General features: G+C 39.9%; 1 protein-coding gene and 1 long non-coding RNA gene across 5 annotated transcripts in view; one reads left to right on the top strand and one right to left on the bottom strand.

Moving 5' to 3' along the window:
- The window catches only part of DLGAP1 (DLG associated protein 1), a 1,173,524-nt gene that overhangs the window by 521,639 nt on the left and 634,241 nt on the right, over nt 1-17,644 (top strand). The window lies entirely within an intron of this gene.
- The window catches only part of LOC134929265 (uncharacterized), a 42,526-nt gene that overhangs the window by 23,320 nt on the left and 1,562 nt on the right, over nt 1-17,644 (bottom strand). The window contains exon 2 of the long non-coding RNA XR_010178430.1: nt 8,132-8,538. This is a non-coding gene — a long non-coding RNA (uncharacterized LOC134929265). The remainder of the gene's footprint in view (nt 1-8,131; nt 8,539-17,644) is intronic.

Consider the following 17,644-nt stretch of genomic DNA (forward strand, 5'->3'; position numbering starts at 1 on the left):
TTACACATCTCCAACAGCTCATGTTTTCAAGATTTCTATAATCATGCAACGGTGAATTAGTCTACATGGCTGGGTCAGTAATTTTCCTATTTGATTCCTGAAATCCTGAAAACATGAGCTGTTAGGGGTGCAAGAGGACCTGAATTTGGGAAACAGTGATCTAGTTTATCTGTGTTTCTCTGTCAATTATTTACATTTATTCTGTAAATATTTTGCAATCTCGAGTTAAAATGAACGTGCACGTTTTAAGCATTTAACTTGCAAATGTAATTCATTCTGATTTGGGCCAATGCGTTAATTTCTTTGTGTTGACATCACATTTACTGTAGTTTAAACTAACTCAATTAATCTTCAGCAATCAAGCTTTTACATGCATTGTGGAGCAAGCAAATAAGAACTGAAGCTTTGCTTTAAATGTACTCTATAAAACACCAAAATTGCCAGATTGAATAATATACTATACATTTCAACAAAAAATGTAATATATTTTTATATGTTTTTACAGGTTTTTATTAAATAAAACATAAAAAACTATACTCTATACCAGTGATTTTCAACCTTTTTTTTACTCGCGGCACACCAAACAATATTTTAAAACTGCCAAGGCACACCATAAGTTCCCCACAGAAAAAAACAAAACACACACATTGGCCCTCACAGTAAAAAAAAAAAATCCACACATACATTGGCCTACACAGAAAAAACAATCACAGTGCTCCCCACATAAATCATGTTACTCAAATCATAAATCCTATTGCTCCCCACATAAATCAATTACATTTCTCCCCACATAAATCATGTTGCTCCCCACATGAATTATTCACATTGTTCCCCCCATAAATCCTTATTCTCCCCACATAAATCCTATTGTTCCCCACAGGAGAAATAAAGTAACAAATATTATCAGCTGTCCTCCTTCCTGTCCCTCAGTGGCGGGGATTGTTCTTAGTGGAGTGCTGTGAATACTGAGCAGCGGGCAGCCAGGCAGGTGTGGATGTGGGTGAGCAAGGAAAGCTGTGTATGCAGGTAGGAACTGGAAGATGTGTATGCAGGCGGGTGGGCTGGCTGGGTGGTGAGATGCGGAGGTCGTGACCTATGATATCACACTGCCGCGTCTTTAAGGCATAGGTCATGGCCGGAGCACGACTAATCCTCTAAGAAATGCCCAGGCCAACAGTTCACTCTGAAGGTGCAGGAAGCTGCTCTGGCTCCGCGGCACACCTTGCAACTGGTCGCGGCACACCGGTTCAAAAAGCCTGCTCTATACGTATGTATTTATGTATATATTATACGAGCGGGGTCACCCGTGTCGCTTTTTTTATATATTAGCAAATTATTTGGAAAATAGAACAAAATTATATTTAGAAAATATACCAAAGCTCTGATTAGAGAAATAAAAGAAATGTTTAACTGAACAAAATTTATGTAAAATTTTATTAATTTTATTGTGATTATGATTTAATAATTGCATTTATTATTTTATACTTTCTTATTACAGTAAATATTTTCTAACAAAGTAACAGCAAAAATGAAAACGTTATATTCATTTCTTTAATTTTAACAAAGCTTAGTGCTAATATTTGTACAAATACTAATGTTTATATTATACTTATACTAATTTGAAAACAAAGTTTAAAGCGAAATTAGAATTTACAGAACTTCTTCATATACAATATTGCAAGTTTTTTTTAAAGAACAATAAACATTATCATATTGACTATTTAGAGCCATGATATACGTATTTTAAGAACCACATGTGCAACTTTCAAACCTCCATAAGTAACAACTACCTTTAATTTCAAGAATGGAACTACAGCCCATAAATTAGCTTGATGTGCCCATATGACTCATCCCAAACATGCCTCTCACTTGTTCCAAAATTACACCAGATGCCAGTCATACCACCAACTTGCTCCAATATAGTCCTAGATTCCCTCAGACCTCTTACCCCACAAAATGCACTCACATAGTGTGTATGCAGACTCCACAAGCCCTCAGATCCAAAGTATATTATAAACTCCCACATGCCACACAGACATGAACCATATCCATGTAACTTTCCACTCAGACCTACTTGCATGACCCCTAGACCTCCCCACATGCCCATCACAGATCCCCAGAGATGGAAAGGATTAGTGGAGGAGGTTATTGACTCTTTGCACAACAACCATATATGTGGACTGTTATACTAAGCAAAGCCACACACGGGGGCCAAATAGTGTGCCATCAGAGGCCAGCTGTGAGGTATGACATAGGAAAGAAAAATGATGTAATTGATGGTCACACAAAGCCACTCTCTTCACCAGCCCAGCTGGTGCACTCAGTGTCGGACTGGGGAATGTAGGGTCCACTGGAGGAATGCAGTGGTAGGGGCCTATGTTAGGGGCATGGCCAGTCTGCAGAGGGGGTGTGGCCTGCTACCTCATTGGTTTGACTAACCATTAGAGAGTGCTACGTCTGAGCCCCTTCATAAAAATATACAGTAAATTCAGCTGCTGCATGCATGATAATGTTCCAGATTAATAACAGATTAATAACAGCAATGCACTGTAGAAAATACACCATAGTCCAGTGTAAGGTAACATATGTATTATGTATAATTCAAGTGCACAGTCTGGAACCTGATCCTTAGAGCAGAAGGTGGACCCCCAGGCAGTAGGGCCCACCGGTTGTTTCCCCTGTACCCTTGTGGGCCAGTCCAAGGCTGGGTGCACTGTATCATTCCAGTGACATCCCTGGAAATCAGCTGCACAGGCTGAATAATCCATACTGTCATACTGTACAAATGTGAATAATCAATGTTTGTACTGGGTTTTTCTTTATCAAAACCCACATTAAAAAAAACTTTTCCTCTGTTTATGACAGGATTTCCTCTTGCATTGCTTCTGCTTTGCTCATAGTAATATAGCTTTTGTTAGTAGTGTTTTGTGATTCACCTCGAAGTAGTCAATTGTTTACCTCGACCTGCAGCAGCTTCATCATTGATTGCTATTTCAATAAATGTTTTTGCATCTGATGTATGCCTAAAATAAACCTGGTGTAGATGCAGAGCTGGATTAAGGCATTGGGAGGCCCGGGGTACTCAAGACTGGGGGGCCCTAAGGTTTAAAATGTATATATATATACATATATATATATATATTAATTACACATGGTGTATCATTTGAACTAGGGGAGTATCGGGTAGTTTGGATAAATGATCTATTTCATATACTATATATACATACACACACACACACACACACACACACACACATACACACATATATACATACATATGGGTTGGGTCTGAAATGCTGGTGGTCAGAATAGCAACCATGGCATCCCGACAGTGAAAATCCTGCCTGGGCAAGGTAAGTATACTTACCTTTCCCCAATGCCCCGCTAAACCTTCCTTCCTGCAGTCTAAAACTAACCCTCCCCCACCACTGCAGCCTAACCCTTCTTGGGTGGTGCCTAAACCTAATCCTCCCCCGCAGCCTAACCATAACCCTCCCCAGGGGTGCCTAAACCTAACCCCAACTCCTCACAACCTAAACGTAACCACCTCCCCGCAGCCTGACCCTAACCCATACCGCAAACCTCCCGCCCCCCTCTGCGGCTTACCCCTCCGGTGGTCCGGCTAACACTCATTCGGGATTCTGGCGATCAGGGTTCCAAGCAACGTCAGGATTCTGGCATCTGTATCGACTGCTGGGATCACGACCGCTGGGATACAGACCTGATCCCATACATACATATGTATATATATATATATATATATATATACACACATATACACATACTGTATATATATATATATATATATTATATATATATTACTGAAGGAAACGGGTGGCACTCTACAGTTTTGCAAGACATGAAGACAGCTACAACATTTCTTGCAAAACCATGGAGTGCTGCCCATTTCCTTCAGTATATTGCATGGTTCCCTTTTGGTCCGTGGGAAGGCACCCAGGTATTATAACATTTATGTGGAGTGCCAGTCAAACTGTTTATATATATATATATATATATTAAAAAAAAAAAATATATATATAAGAAAAATAAGAGGCTGCGGCACTCAGGGTCTGATGATCAAAGTATGTGTATTAAACACAAAGAAAGTGGTCACATAAATATAACGTTTCAGGACCTTGCAGGACCCAAAGCACTTCCGGCGTCTCTGCAGAGTGAAGTGCTTCGGGTCCTGCTGCAGCTGACGGCACGGGTGCACTCTCTCAATTCACAGTGGCTGGCTTCTACTCCTAGATCAGGTAAGGGTTTAACTTTGTTTGTTCACACCTTGAAGCAAGGTCCCGAAACGTTGGATTTATGTGACCACTTTCTTTGTGTTTAATACACATACTTTGATCATCAGACCCTGAGTGCCGCAGTCTCTTCTTTTATTTTGTATCATGCTTATACTGAGGGCACCAGGGCAATTAGAACAGAGGTAAGCGGAATGCCAGACTTATCACCATGGCATATATATATATATATATATATATATATATATATATGTATATTACAGAATAGACAGCGGGGTCATCTATATCTGAAAAAAAATTATTGAACAAGTCACATACAACCGACGTTTCGAGGCTCGCAGCCCCTTTTTCAAGGTGTGAAAAAAAAGTTCTGCGAGCCTCGAAACGTTGGTTGTATGTAACTTGTTCAATACAGTTTTTTTTATATAGAAGACCCTGAGCGTCGCTGTTTATTCTGTACTATACCTCCACCCCACAGAGGGCACCTGTACATGGTTCACAGATCAAAGGTTTTGGTGACTGTCTTACCTTTGGCAGGTATGTGGCAGGTATGCTTTACACCAGGTAAGCACATTTTTCCCTATGAGACAGCAGTAGCCAGGTCCCTAAAAAATCTATATGAAAGTTTATGTGATAGAGTAGGACTTGCGGTGAAATGGGGTCCCGTGGAGTGGGCCACAAGCTTACATGCATTGTACAATTCATAAACCAAAACCCCATTGTTTATTCAGATGTATACTAAAGCATTAAGGTGAATGAAGCTGTTAAGGAGAGTGCAGGGTTCTCTGTATATGTATATTTGAGTTTGGTGGTCACAGCCCACTGCACCCCAACCTAGGGGTGTGGAGTATGTGAGTGCACCCCTCTCCTGGGAATGGCGAGTGCAGTGGATCTCCATATGTATAAATATATATATAGAGCAGTTATGGTGAATAATGTAACGAGAAGTGCTATTCTCAGACGTTAATCTGTGAACTATTCATAGTGCAATGTCATTATTGTAGGTTTCACGTTAGCAATGATGCATTTCTGTAAGACACTTCTTTAAAATGATGTTATCTAAAACTACTGTATTCCATATAAATATAATTCAAGATGGCCATAAGACTAAAGAAAAGAAACTCTAGATATGAAAGATATATTGTGTTCTAACATATTTGTTATGTTCTGGGAACCTTTTAATTTATATAGGTTATTATTCTTTGTTAGGCTACATGTCATTGTTTTTATTATATGTTCACTTTCTGTTTACAGCTATAGTAATAAGACATAAAGAACAAGATACAATTTCAAGACATATTCCTTGGTCTTGATGTAAGTGTGCTGCATGATGAATGAAAGTGATACTTTGTTATTTAATCATAAGCTCATAAAAATATAGACAAGGATGAAACACAGACAATACTTGACCCTAGAGAGGATTCTTAATGGGAATGTGTAAAGTAAACCTATGTTGAAGCATAGACATTTGTATCTGGAGCGCTCACATAGGGAGCAATAAAATAAAATTAAGGCAATAAGGATAAATAAATCCTCTAACTGCCATCAGATTTCAATGCTCTGTTTAGTTGTCTCTCTGTGTTGGAAATTGTTTTCTTAAACTTATAAACATGTTTCCTTTAAATTTCATTACATTTATGCATCTTTATAATTACAATCCAACTTTTCTTAAGGGCCCTTGTGACTTTTATTTTAATTCAGACTTCAATATATTTAAATAATGAACTATATTATATTCATTAGTTTGTAATCATTACTCTGTACTAAGGTTCACATTTAAATGCACTAATTAGCTTTTTCCACTTCAAAATTGCCTCCACCTATTGGCTTAGATAAAAAGTCCTTCAACTTTATTTTCCCTAGTACTATCTATGTCAACAGTGCTCTGCTCTGCCTCCTCTTCTCCTCCTCCCCTTCAGTGAATCTGCTCTTGGTCTCTGCTCACCCATATGTTGGGTACAGTATCAGGGAGTACTAGATTTACTCAACTCTGTGTGCTTCTTCTAGCTTCTGCGAGTTGCCCTGCCCTTGCCCTAGTTATGTGTTCTACCCAGTCTGTGGTGTGGTATTAATGTTTGGTACTAACTATATGTCAACTACTGTATTGTGTATTGTATTTATGGTCTGATACCCTGTTACTTTTTCTATGTTTACCCTGTATGGCGCTGCCTACACATTTTGGCATCTTTTATCATCATGCAGTAGAGACACAGGTCATTGCCATCAATTTCATAATAAATATGGCAGCTCCTGATTGGCTACCGGTCCGTGAGCCCTGATTGGCTCATGGCCGGCTCTGTATTAAGAATATGGCCACGGACCACGCCTCTGCCTCTGTCCCTCCGTGGCTGCCCCTCCGATTCGCTCTGTCCATCCATGGTTGTGTGACCTGGCCCCCTGACCCTGACTGCAACCACCCTGGTCTCCTCAAAAGGTACAGTTTGGGGGATGCAGGGGAGGAGGGGGAACAGACAGAGAGGTTGGGGGGGCCCTGCCTTGTGAGGGTTTGTCCCGGGCACCATAATTTCTGGTGGCAGCCCTGCCTGTGAATAATACCCACATGAACACTTTGGCTCTTATTTTGTGTGCAATCTGGCTCTGATACTAGCTAGTGCCTCCTGAGCCATTTACCTCACCGCAAGTCCCTGCTCTACACGTGTAATGTCATACACACATGTGTCATGACGGATCACACACACAATACTGCTGGTCAGGAGAGACATGCGTGTGCTGCAGCCGGCATGCAACAGCTGTCTAATCACTGACAGCCTGCTGGGCGTATTCAGCCAGCCCAGTACTCTTACATTTTTGGCAGAGGCCACGGTCTGCTTGAAATGCCCTCCATACAGCCTTATCGGCTGGCCCCCCTGGGACCTGCAGGGCCCTCTTAGACCCACAGGGCCTTAAGCAGATGCCTTGGTTGCCTTGTGGTAAATTCTCCTCTGCAAGTGTGTAGCCTATGTGGTGCAATTAAAGTTTTAAGTATCCAATCTTGTGTAATAGTTAAAGCCTGCAATGCTGGACAGATGTGGTGCCCTGTACCTTGCCTTTCATTTAGCTATACAGTATGGTGGACGTGTTTGTTAAAAATAGCATATAACAAAGGGGAAATATCCCCAGTTGGTGTCTGTAGTTATTTTTGGTCTTGGGGGGTGCTAGTATTTGCTCACATCACATACACTCTAGCTACAGTATCTAAACCTATTTTGAAGAATGCTGCTTATCTGCCTCCTTATTCTTAAATGATGTCATCCATATTCAAATAATAGTCAGTTCTGGAGAACCAGTCAGACAAAGTTGGTAGAGATAGGTCAGCATTAAGAGTGGCACTATACTGGGATGCTCTAATCTTTGTTCTATGCATGCAAGCTATAGCAACATCAATTGGATTTCAGAAATCGCAGGCATTAGAGTAGGAAACAATCATTACAGACTGCAGACAACCTGCTGAAAGTGCTAAAATTATAAGCCCTCAGCCTCATGCATGTGCCCCAAATGGTTGAAGGCACCACTGTTAAAAAAAAGTGCATATGAAACTCAGTGGTTGCATACCTAATAGCTTTTCCTGGATAGGAAGGATCAGCATTAAAAAACTGATCTTTCTATACATAAAATATATTTATTGCAGACCATACCTATACATGTCCCTCTGTGATCTATTCTGGACATTCAGACAGTGATAGTGGTGAGATTTCATATGGGGTGGTAAAAAAAACATGCTGCAAGCTAGAAGTACAAAAGAAAAAAAAGTCTTCACCTTTTACATACTGTATAACCAGCTACTACCATGCTAACATGCTGACAAGCAGATTATGGGTTAGACTAGTTATTTATACCAAACATAGGGTTATGATAGAGGAAAACACCATGCAAATACCTACTACAGTTTGCGCAGTGGATACCCAGTCTTCCTCCATGTATTTATTCAATGATCACCTTTGCTCCTTACTGGTCTTGCGGTTGCACCTCCTCATTAGTTTTTGCTGCAGTATCACTTGGGTCTCATTTCAAATACCCTCCAATTTTAGATTGATCAGCTATTAAGTGGTGGCTGGGGCAGAAACGTATTCAGTTGGGCAGAGAGCTGCTTGCTGGTATGGTATCACACTTCCCATTGAATCAAAGTTCTTGCATTCTACAGTTTGTTTCCTTGTATAGTAACATCTGTCTATTTGATAAATTATTTCTACAAATTCTAACACAGTAGTTTTGTTTTACTGGGCTATGCTGTGATTGGAAGAAAGCACTGGATATTGTTAACATCAGTGGCGTATAATCACACTTGCACCTAAGGATGTAAATAGAAAAGTAAATAGAAAGTAGTAAATAGTAAAGTAGTAAATAGAAAAGTCACATTACCCTATATGTAAACAATACAATAAGTGATGAGGAGTCATATACACAAGAGTAGTGTTTTGAATGTTATTAATAAATTATAAAGTTTTATTATCCTTATACTGTAACATGAAATGAAATAACCCCCCACTACCACATCTTCTGTTTACCTCTTTAAATATAATTTATGAAATATCTTTTCTGCAGTATTCCAAATGAGAATGACAAATAAGTAAAGACTTGATGTAATAACTGTCCGGTGCTGAAAACAACTAGAGCTAGTGTCTATGACACTATTTCTGTTTAATAAACTCATTAGAGATCGTGTCTATGACATTGTAATTCTATTTGGAGTAGAGATGTGTGATTCTGTTTCTATGGAAACCGAAACCACCCAAGCATCTGGTTTCCAAGTATATCCGAGTCCTGGCTCGATACTTCCCCGCCAGGCTCGGATCAGAAAACAAGGCAAAACATCATCCTCCCAATTTTGGATCTCAGGTGTTTTTGATTCGACAAAGTTCCTCCCTTGTGGTTTGGGCACCATTTCACACAGAACGCCAGAGGGAGAGGGTGTGGGCTGCAGTGTGACTGTGGGCTACTGTGACTAATGGCAGGGGGATACTGTGTTACCCTCAGACTCAGGGGGAAATTTACTAAGCTCCCGATTTTGACCGAGATGCCGTTTTTTCATCAAAGTGTCATCTCGGTAATTTACTAAGCACTAATCACGGCAGTGATGAGGGCATTCGTAATTTTTTGCAAGTTCAGGTAAAAAATTACGAATGAATACACCATCGGTCAAAACGCGGCTGTTTAAGTATGAATCTCGGTCATTTACTAAGAAGTGCAAAGCAAAAAAAGAACAAACACTGCCGTGAAAAATTACAACTCGTAAAAAAGTGCTAAAAAAAAACAGACCTGCTTTTTTTATTCGTGATTGGATAGGCATGCACGGATCCATGAGATCCGTGCATGTATATCAGTGGGAAGGGGTGGGAAAGTGCTTATTTTTTCAAAAAAAATTGCGTGGGGTCCCCCCTCCTAAGCATAACCAGCCTCGGGCTCTTTGAGCCGATCCTGGTTGCAGAAATATGGGGGGAAAAATGACAGGGGTTCCCCCATATTTAAGCAACCAGCATCGGGCTCTGCGCCTGGTCCTGGTCCAAAAAATACGGGGGACAAAAAGAGTAGGGGTCCCCCGTATTTTTAAAACCAGCACCGGGCTCCACTAGCTGGACAGATAATGCCACAGCCGGGGGTCACTTTTATATAGTGCCCTGCGGCCGTGGCATCAAAAATCCAACTAGTCACCCCTGGCCGGGGTACCCTGGGGGAGTGGGGACCCCTTCAATCAAGGGGTCCCCCCCCCCAGCCACCCAAGGGCCAGGGGTGAAGCCCGAGGCTGTCCCCCCCCATCCAATGGGCTGCGGATGGGGAGGCTGATAGCCTTTGTTGTAAAAGAAAAGATATTGTTTTTAGTAGCAGTACTACAAGGCCCAGCAAGCCTCCCCCGCATGCTGGTACTTGGAGAACCACAAGTACCAGCATGCGACAGAAAAACGGGCCCGCTGGTACCTGTAGTACTACTACTAAAAAAATACCCAAAAAAAGACAAGACACACACACCGTGAAAGTATAATTTTATTACATACATACACACATACATACATACTTACCTTAAGTTCCCACGCAGGTCGGTCCTCTTCTCCAGTAGAATCCAAGGGGTACCTGTTGAAGAAATTATACTCACGAGATCCAGGGGTCCAGGCTCCTCGGGAAATCCAGGGGTAATCCACGTACTTGACAAAAAAAAAAAAAACGGTGTCCCGAGCCACGAACTGAAAGGGGACCCATGTTTGCACATGGGTCACCTTTCCACGAATGCCAGAAAGCCACTCTGACTTCTGTCTAAGTGGGTTTCTTCAGCCAATCAGGGAGCGCCACGTTGTAGCACTCTCCTGATCAGCTGTGTGGTCCTGTCCTCACTGACAGGCAGCACACGGCAGTGTTACAATGTAGCGCCTATGCGCTACATTGTAACCAATGATGGGAACTTTCTGCCCTGCGGTTGACCTAAAGTGACGTCACCGCTGAGCTGAAATTTCCCATCATTGGTTACAATGTAGCGCATAGGCGCTACATTGTAACACTGCCGTGTGCTGCCTGTCAGTGAGGACAGGAGCACACAGCTGATCAGGAGAGTGCTACAACGTGGCGCTCCCTGATTGGCTGCAGAAACCCACTTAGACAGAAGTCAAAGTGGGTTTCTGGCATTCGTGGAAAGGTGACCCATGTGCAAACATGGGTCCCCTTTCAGTTCGTGGTCGGGACACCGTTTTATTTTTTTTTTCAAGTACGTGGATTAACCCTGGATTTGCCGAGGAGCCTGGACCCCTGGATCTCGTGAGTATAATTTCTTCAACAGGTACCCCTTGGATTCTACTGGAGAAGAGGACCGACCTGCGTGGGAACTTAAGGTAAGTATGTATGTATGTGTGTATGTATGTAATAAAATTATACTTTCACGGTGTGTGTGTCTTGTCTTTTTTTGGGTATTTTTTTAGTAGTAGTACTACAGGTACCAGCGGGCCCGTTTTTCCGTCGCATGCTGGTACTTGTGGTTCTCCAAGTACCAGCATGCGGGGGAGGCTTGCTGGGCCTTGTAGTACTGCTACTAAAAACAATATCTTTTCTTTTACAACAAAGGCTATCAGCCTCCCCATCCGCAGCCCATTGGATGGGGGGGGACAGCCTCGGGCTTCACCCCTGGCCCTTGGGTGGCTGGGGGGGGGGCCCCTTGATTGAAGGGGTCCCCACTCCCCCAGGGTACCCCGGCCAGGGGTGACTAGTTGGATTTTTGATGCCACGGCCGCAGGGCACTATATAAAAGTGACCCCCGGCTGTGGCATTATCTGTCCAGCTAGTGGAGCCCGGTGCTGGTTTTAAAAATACGGGGGACCCCTACTCTTTTTGTCCCCCGTATTTTTGGGACCAGGACCAGGTGCAGAGCCCGATGCTGGTTGCTTAAATATGGGGGAACCCCTGTCATTTTTTTTCCCATATTTCTGCAACCAGGATCGGCTCAAAGAGCCCGAGGCTGGTTATGCTTAGGAGGGGGGACCCCACGCAATTTTTTTTGTAAAAAAAAGCACTTTCACACCCCTTCCAACTGATATACATGCACGGATCTCATGGATCCCTGCATGCCTATCAAATCACGGAAAAAAAAAGCAGGTCTGTTTTTTTTTAGCACTTTTTTACGAGTTGTAATTTTTCACGGCAGTGTTTTGTATTTTTTTGCTTTGCACTTCTTAGTAAATGACCGAGATTCATACTTAAACAGCCGCGTTTTGACCGATGGTGTATTCATTCGTAATTTTTTACCTGAACTTGGAAAAAATTACGAATGCCCTCATCACTGCCGTGATTAGTGCTTAGTAAATTACCGAGATGACACTTTGATGAAAAAACGCCATCTCGGTCAAAATCGGGAGCTTAGTAAATTTACCCCAGTGTATTCAGAAAAGGGCTGTGGGCTGCAGCGTGGTGACTGTGTTAGTGTTAGGAAAATCATCATTATAAAAAAATAATGAAAACGTGTTGTAGTTCAGACACTGTGCTTAAAAAATTATATTTAGTAAATGCCACCATTACTTAATGCAGTCTTAAAAATAAAAAATAAAACATGTGTTCAGGCACTGTACTGTACATATTTATTATTATTATTATTATTAATTACCAGTTATTTATATAGTGCACAAATATTCTTCCACACTTTACAGAAAATATTTGGCCATTCACATCCATCCCTGCCATAGTGGAGCTTACAATCTATTATCCCTACCACATGCACAAGCACACATTTACACACTAGGGTTAATTTTAGTTGGGAACCAATTAACCTACCAATATATTTTTTGATTGTGGGAGGAAACCAGAGAACCTGGAAGAAACTCACACAGGTACAGGGAGAATATACAAACTCCTCATAGTTGGGGCCATGGTGGGAATTGAACCCATGACCTCAGCGCTGTGAGGCAGTAATGCTAACCATTACACCATCCGTACTGCAAATGAAGTTCACTGTAGCACTGTGAGTTGATATGGATCAGTTGATAGAAGAGCAGATGCAGCAACCAAGTATTAGTGCTGTGGCTGCTGCCAGTCATGATAGTACTTCAACATCTACTAAAGTTGGTCAAGGGGACATAAAGTTTAAAAAAGGGCACCTGAAATCTAAATATTTCACAATGTTAAAGAAAAGAGATGGATGTTTCACCTTTAAAGCAGACAAATCAGTGCCCCAAAAAAGGAACACTAAGGCTGAAGAACAAATTGTGTGTTCACAAATCCCGGAGGAGTCCACGTTAGCTATGTATGAGTATGACATTTCTGATATTGTACATGTAGAGATGTCTCCTTCTACCATTTCTGCACCCTTTGGAGATGAGCGGTGCAAGTAAAGATGGTGACATAATAGAAATTGAGGATGCTAGTGTGGAAGTGCAACAGGACGAGAATATTCATGTACTATCTGATGCTAATGAGGATGTTGATGATAATTATGTTGTTTGTGTAAGTCAGCCACCAGTAGACAATTCCATCTTGCAACACTTGTGGACTAGACTTAGGAGAAAAAACATAGAATTATCTCTTATACACAGGCTCTCTGGTGCACCTCATATATGTACAATGTGGGGGGGGGGGGGGTAGTATGGCCAGCAGGCCAGTCTCTTAATATTTGTTAGTGTGATATTTGTGATTGTGATTTTTTTTCCCCTAAAATAATCAATTACTCAATAAATTAATCAGTTATTTCAACCCAAGAATCATTGGCTCTTAATATTGTACTCTTGTTTTATAGATGCCATTTTCTCTTAATGGCTGCAAAACAGATTCTTCTGATTTTGTTTGCAATCTATATTACTCAAACGAATCAATAAATGTCAGCCCTTGTCAGGAATCCTTGGTTATTAACATTGTACTCTTGTTTTAAGGATGGCATATTCTCTTAGTGGTTTCAAAAAGATTCTTTTATATTCTAAACTAATCAAACTAATAAAAAAAAATTCAACCCTTCTCAGGAATCCTTGGCTATTAATATAGTACTCATGTTTTATGGATGGCCTTTTGTCATAATGGCTGCAAAACAGATTCTTGTGATTTTTTTATTTTCTAAATTAATCAATGAAATTAATCAAATTATGAATCAGTTCAACCCTTCTCTGGAATTCTTTGCTATTTACAGTGTACTAATCTGACCTTTTGTCAGTGGCTGCAAACAGATTGTGATTTTAAAATAATAATAATTTTTATTTATATAGCACTCTTTCTACAATAGAACTCAAGGTGTTTAACAGACAGAATGATCATAATACAATACAGAAACAATGAAGTACAGAAAAGCTTTTCATAAAATACAGAGAGCATGGAGCTACTAAAGAGACAATAAGAAAATGCTTGAGTAAACAAGAAAGTCTAGAGCCTGTTTTTGAAGGCTTCTACAGTAAAGGCCTCTTGTACTGTGTGGAGAAGCGACTTCCATTCAAACTAGAGTCGGAGCTGCATGGCTAAAAGCTCAACCCCCAGATCAATTCCTGGAGAATCTAGGAATTGCTAAAAGTCCTTCATGGATGTCCATAGATGTGCTATATTCTTAAATTAATTGCCGTGTGTTTGTGCCGCTGCTCTGTCACTTAGGTTAGCCAGCCAGCCTTTAGCTTATATTGGGGAATAATATAAAAAGCACGCATATGTGGTTTTGCAAAACCAAAGCATGAAGATGAATTCAGTTTCAAAACCAAAACACAGGGTTCAGCGCACAACTCTAATTTGGAGTAATACTTCTGGTTGACATGAATGTGAGTTCTGTGACACATAATAGGACAAGTACCTTACTCGCAAAGTGAGCTACTGTATATAAAACAGAAATGTCAAAACAGATTATAAAAGTTGAAATAACTGTTTGTTTATGAATAAAGGGAATATTATCTTAACTGAACAGGCCCTTGCTGTAATCAAATTACTTTTATCCACCTTTATTCTGACTCTTTAGGTGTAAGGGGACGAAAAAAATCCAACTACAGACCCAACCCAATTTGTAACTATATGATGATATAGAACAAAGTATTCAGAATAAAATGTACCACCGGCTAGCTTTAAAACACACTAAAGTCTAATTCTTTTCACATCTGGGAGTGTGAGTAATTTTATCGTTTTAACTTGGATGAATTTTTTAACTTGGATGAAATTTTTTTGTTCCAAATTGGAAATCAGTCTCGTTTTGGGGCTAAAACATATATCTTTTATTTTTTATTTTTTTTGTATTTCTGTACACTCCGCGGCGGAGTTGATGGAAAGCTTTTTGTAGCCGAATAAAAACCAGTTTTAAGAAAAATCGTGGTGTGGACGTGAAATTCGGGACTTATGACATAAAGATACCTTTATGGGAACATTTCCTCACTTATATACGTGAGTTGGGGTACGCTCTATATGAAAGTCACCCTATATTTGTAAAGGCACCTCTTTATTTCTTTTCCATCACGTATGCTGGTTCCATTTACACTGTGAGGAGAGGCTGATTAAAAAGATACCTTTATGGGATTTACTTTACATCACACAGTGTGAGTTGGGGTACGCTCCATGCTTGTAATCATCATATCTTTATAAATACCTTCTGCTTTACTATATGCCATTTCCCATTTATGGGGGAACAAATCTATTGAAAGATACCTTTATGGGATTCATCTTACCTTTCCAAGTGTAAGTTGGGGTACGCCATTTTTTGAAGAATCTCACCTGATCATTTGGTGTGTTTGTAATATTATCTTTTTGCTATAAGTTTAAACAAAACGTGGTTACCATACAAACTACACATTGGTCTCCTTCTTTCTGTTCTATTTCCACATCAAATTGAGGTAATGTGAGATCCATCCAACAATCCCAATTTGAGAAAAAGGAGGACCAACTAAAAGATACCTTGATAGGATTCATTCCACATTACCAAGTGTGAGTTCGGGTACGCTACATATGAGAATTGATAGATTCTAAAAGATACCTTGATGTGTCCTGTACACCACCCTCCTTTGTGAGTCTTGTGGTACGCTCCTCATTTAAATAGCCACTTATCTATGTTGATCTGAGGATAATTTGGGATTGAAACACATTTATCTTTATATGTGGAATACTACACATTGGTTTTTATATCCTTTATTTTTCATATTCTTCGTTGTGATATCTACATTGAACATCATCTATCCGGAGAATCTGAGAATGAAAAATCTGATTTCAAGGTTTTAAAACAGGGACGTATACATTTTATCCCTTCCTGTTGTTTTGCATTGTTGTATGCTCTTGCGCTATTTGCACTAGGGAGGTTTATATTTTTTTGTCTAATTCTTTTCACTTAGTTAATGCGACTTTATTAGTTACTAATAACATTGTTTGGACATGTACTATCTTGAGTATGAATTGTGCTTAATATTTCACACCTTTTTGAGTCCGTGCACCAACAATGTTACATACATAATATTCACCAATATAGAGGCTATAAATAGTCCATTGTACAACACTTATAATCATGTCAAAACTGATTTTAAAGTACAGTATATTAATGAAATGATATATTTGCCCTTTACATGATTACCCTTTACTATAATATCAGTATGGGTCTCAAGGGGTTATTTAAAGTTGTTAGCAAACCAAAAAAGTTAGCAATTGGGCAAAACCATTTTGCATTGCAGGTGGGGCAGATGTAACATGTGCAGAGAGATTTAGATTTGGGTGGGTTGTATTGTTTCTGTGCATGGTAATTACTGTCTGCTTTATTTTTGCACTGCAATTTAGATTTCAGTTTAAACACACCCCACCTAAATCTAAATCTCTCTGCACGTGTTACATCTGCCCCACCTGGAGTGCAACATAGTTTTGCCTATTAGTGTACTTTTTTATGGTTTGCTAACAACTCTGAATAACCCCCTTAGTTCCAATCTGGTTGTATAAATATGGAACACATTATTACAATTTTGGAAATTAACCATTAGTATTACAAATTAATTAACATGAATAAATGGCATACTCTAGCATGCTGCTAATGACTTCCACATATTTGCTTCCAATTATTAGTTTATATTTCTTAACTTTTATTGAAGAAAACACACAACCAGCAATCATGAATAATATAATGAAAATATGCAATTACTCAAATTGTCATTATGTATCATAGCATTGCCTCATGTCATGTAGTACTGCTTGTTCTTTCTGATCACTGTGGGACATCAAAGCTTTTCCAAACAGCTGAAATGGACATGGGGGAACCTTGATATTTTATCTATATCTAATTGCATAGAACATAACCTCTTTCAACCTGTTAATGGTATATTTTCCCTACTGGAAACATCTATACATTGTTATTTTGCCTGTTGCAGGGTGCTCATTTAACGGTATGATTTCAAATTAACATCATTTGGCTAATGAATAAGCAGCTGCTCAGTGGAGTAAATGACTCATATAAGGATATTTATTTATGGTTTAGGTCTATTATTAAAGAACATTGATCAAAGAGTGAAAAAGGAAGCAGATGTTTTGTTTGGTTTCAATCTATTCCATGTTTGACAAAGTTTACAACCTTAATTTATGCAACCTTTCAAATATCATGTGTCCATTATTAATCATTCCTCTCATTTGGGTTCATTGTAATAATGAAATCAATACCAAATAACAATTTGTGATCTGGAACCTATTTATATTCTAAATACATCTTAGTAGATATACAGATTCATGTTATTATCCTATGATTTATAGTAGAGCTGTAATTCCCATAGAAAACACTATTGTTTAAAAAACAAAAACAAACAAACAGAGAGTTAAGGTGGGTACACACTATTAGATATATCTGCAGATCAATTGATCTGCAGATATATCTATGTACGGATCGGGCAGTGTGCTGTGCATACACACAGCCCGATCCGTTGGGGGACTGACGTCATGAACTGGGCGCCGCCCAGTTCACCTGTCAATCACCGCCGGCCGCCGCAGCATGTGTACGGGCGGTCGGA

This window comes from Pseudophryne corroboree, chromosome 5 (assembly GCF_028390025.1).
Source record: "Pseudophryne corroboree isolate aPseCor3 chromosome 5, aPseCor3.hap2, whole genome shotgun sequence".
Lineage (NCBI taxonomy): Eukaryota > Metazoa > Chordata > Amphibia > Anura > Myobatrachidae > Pseudophryne > Pseudophryne corroboree.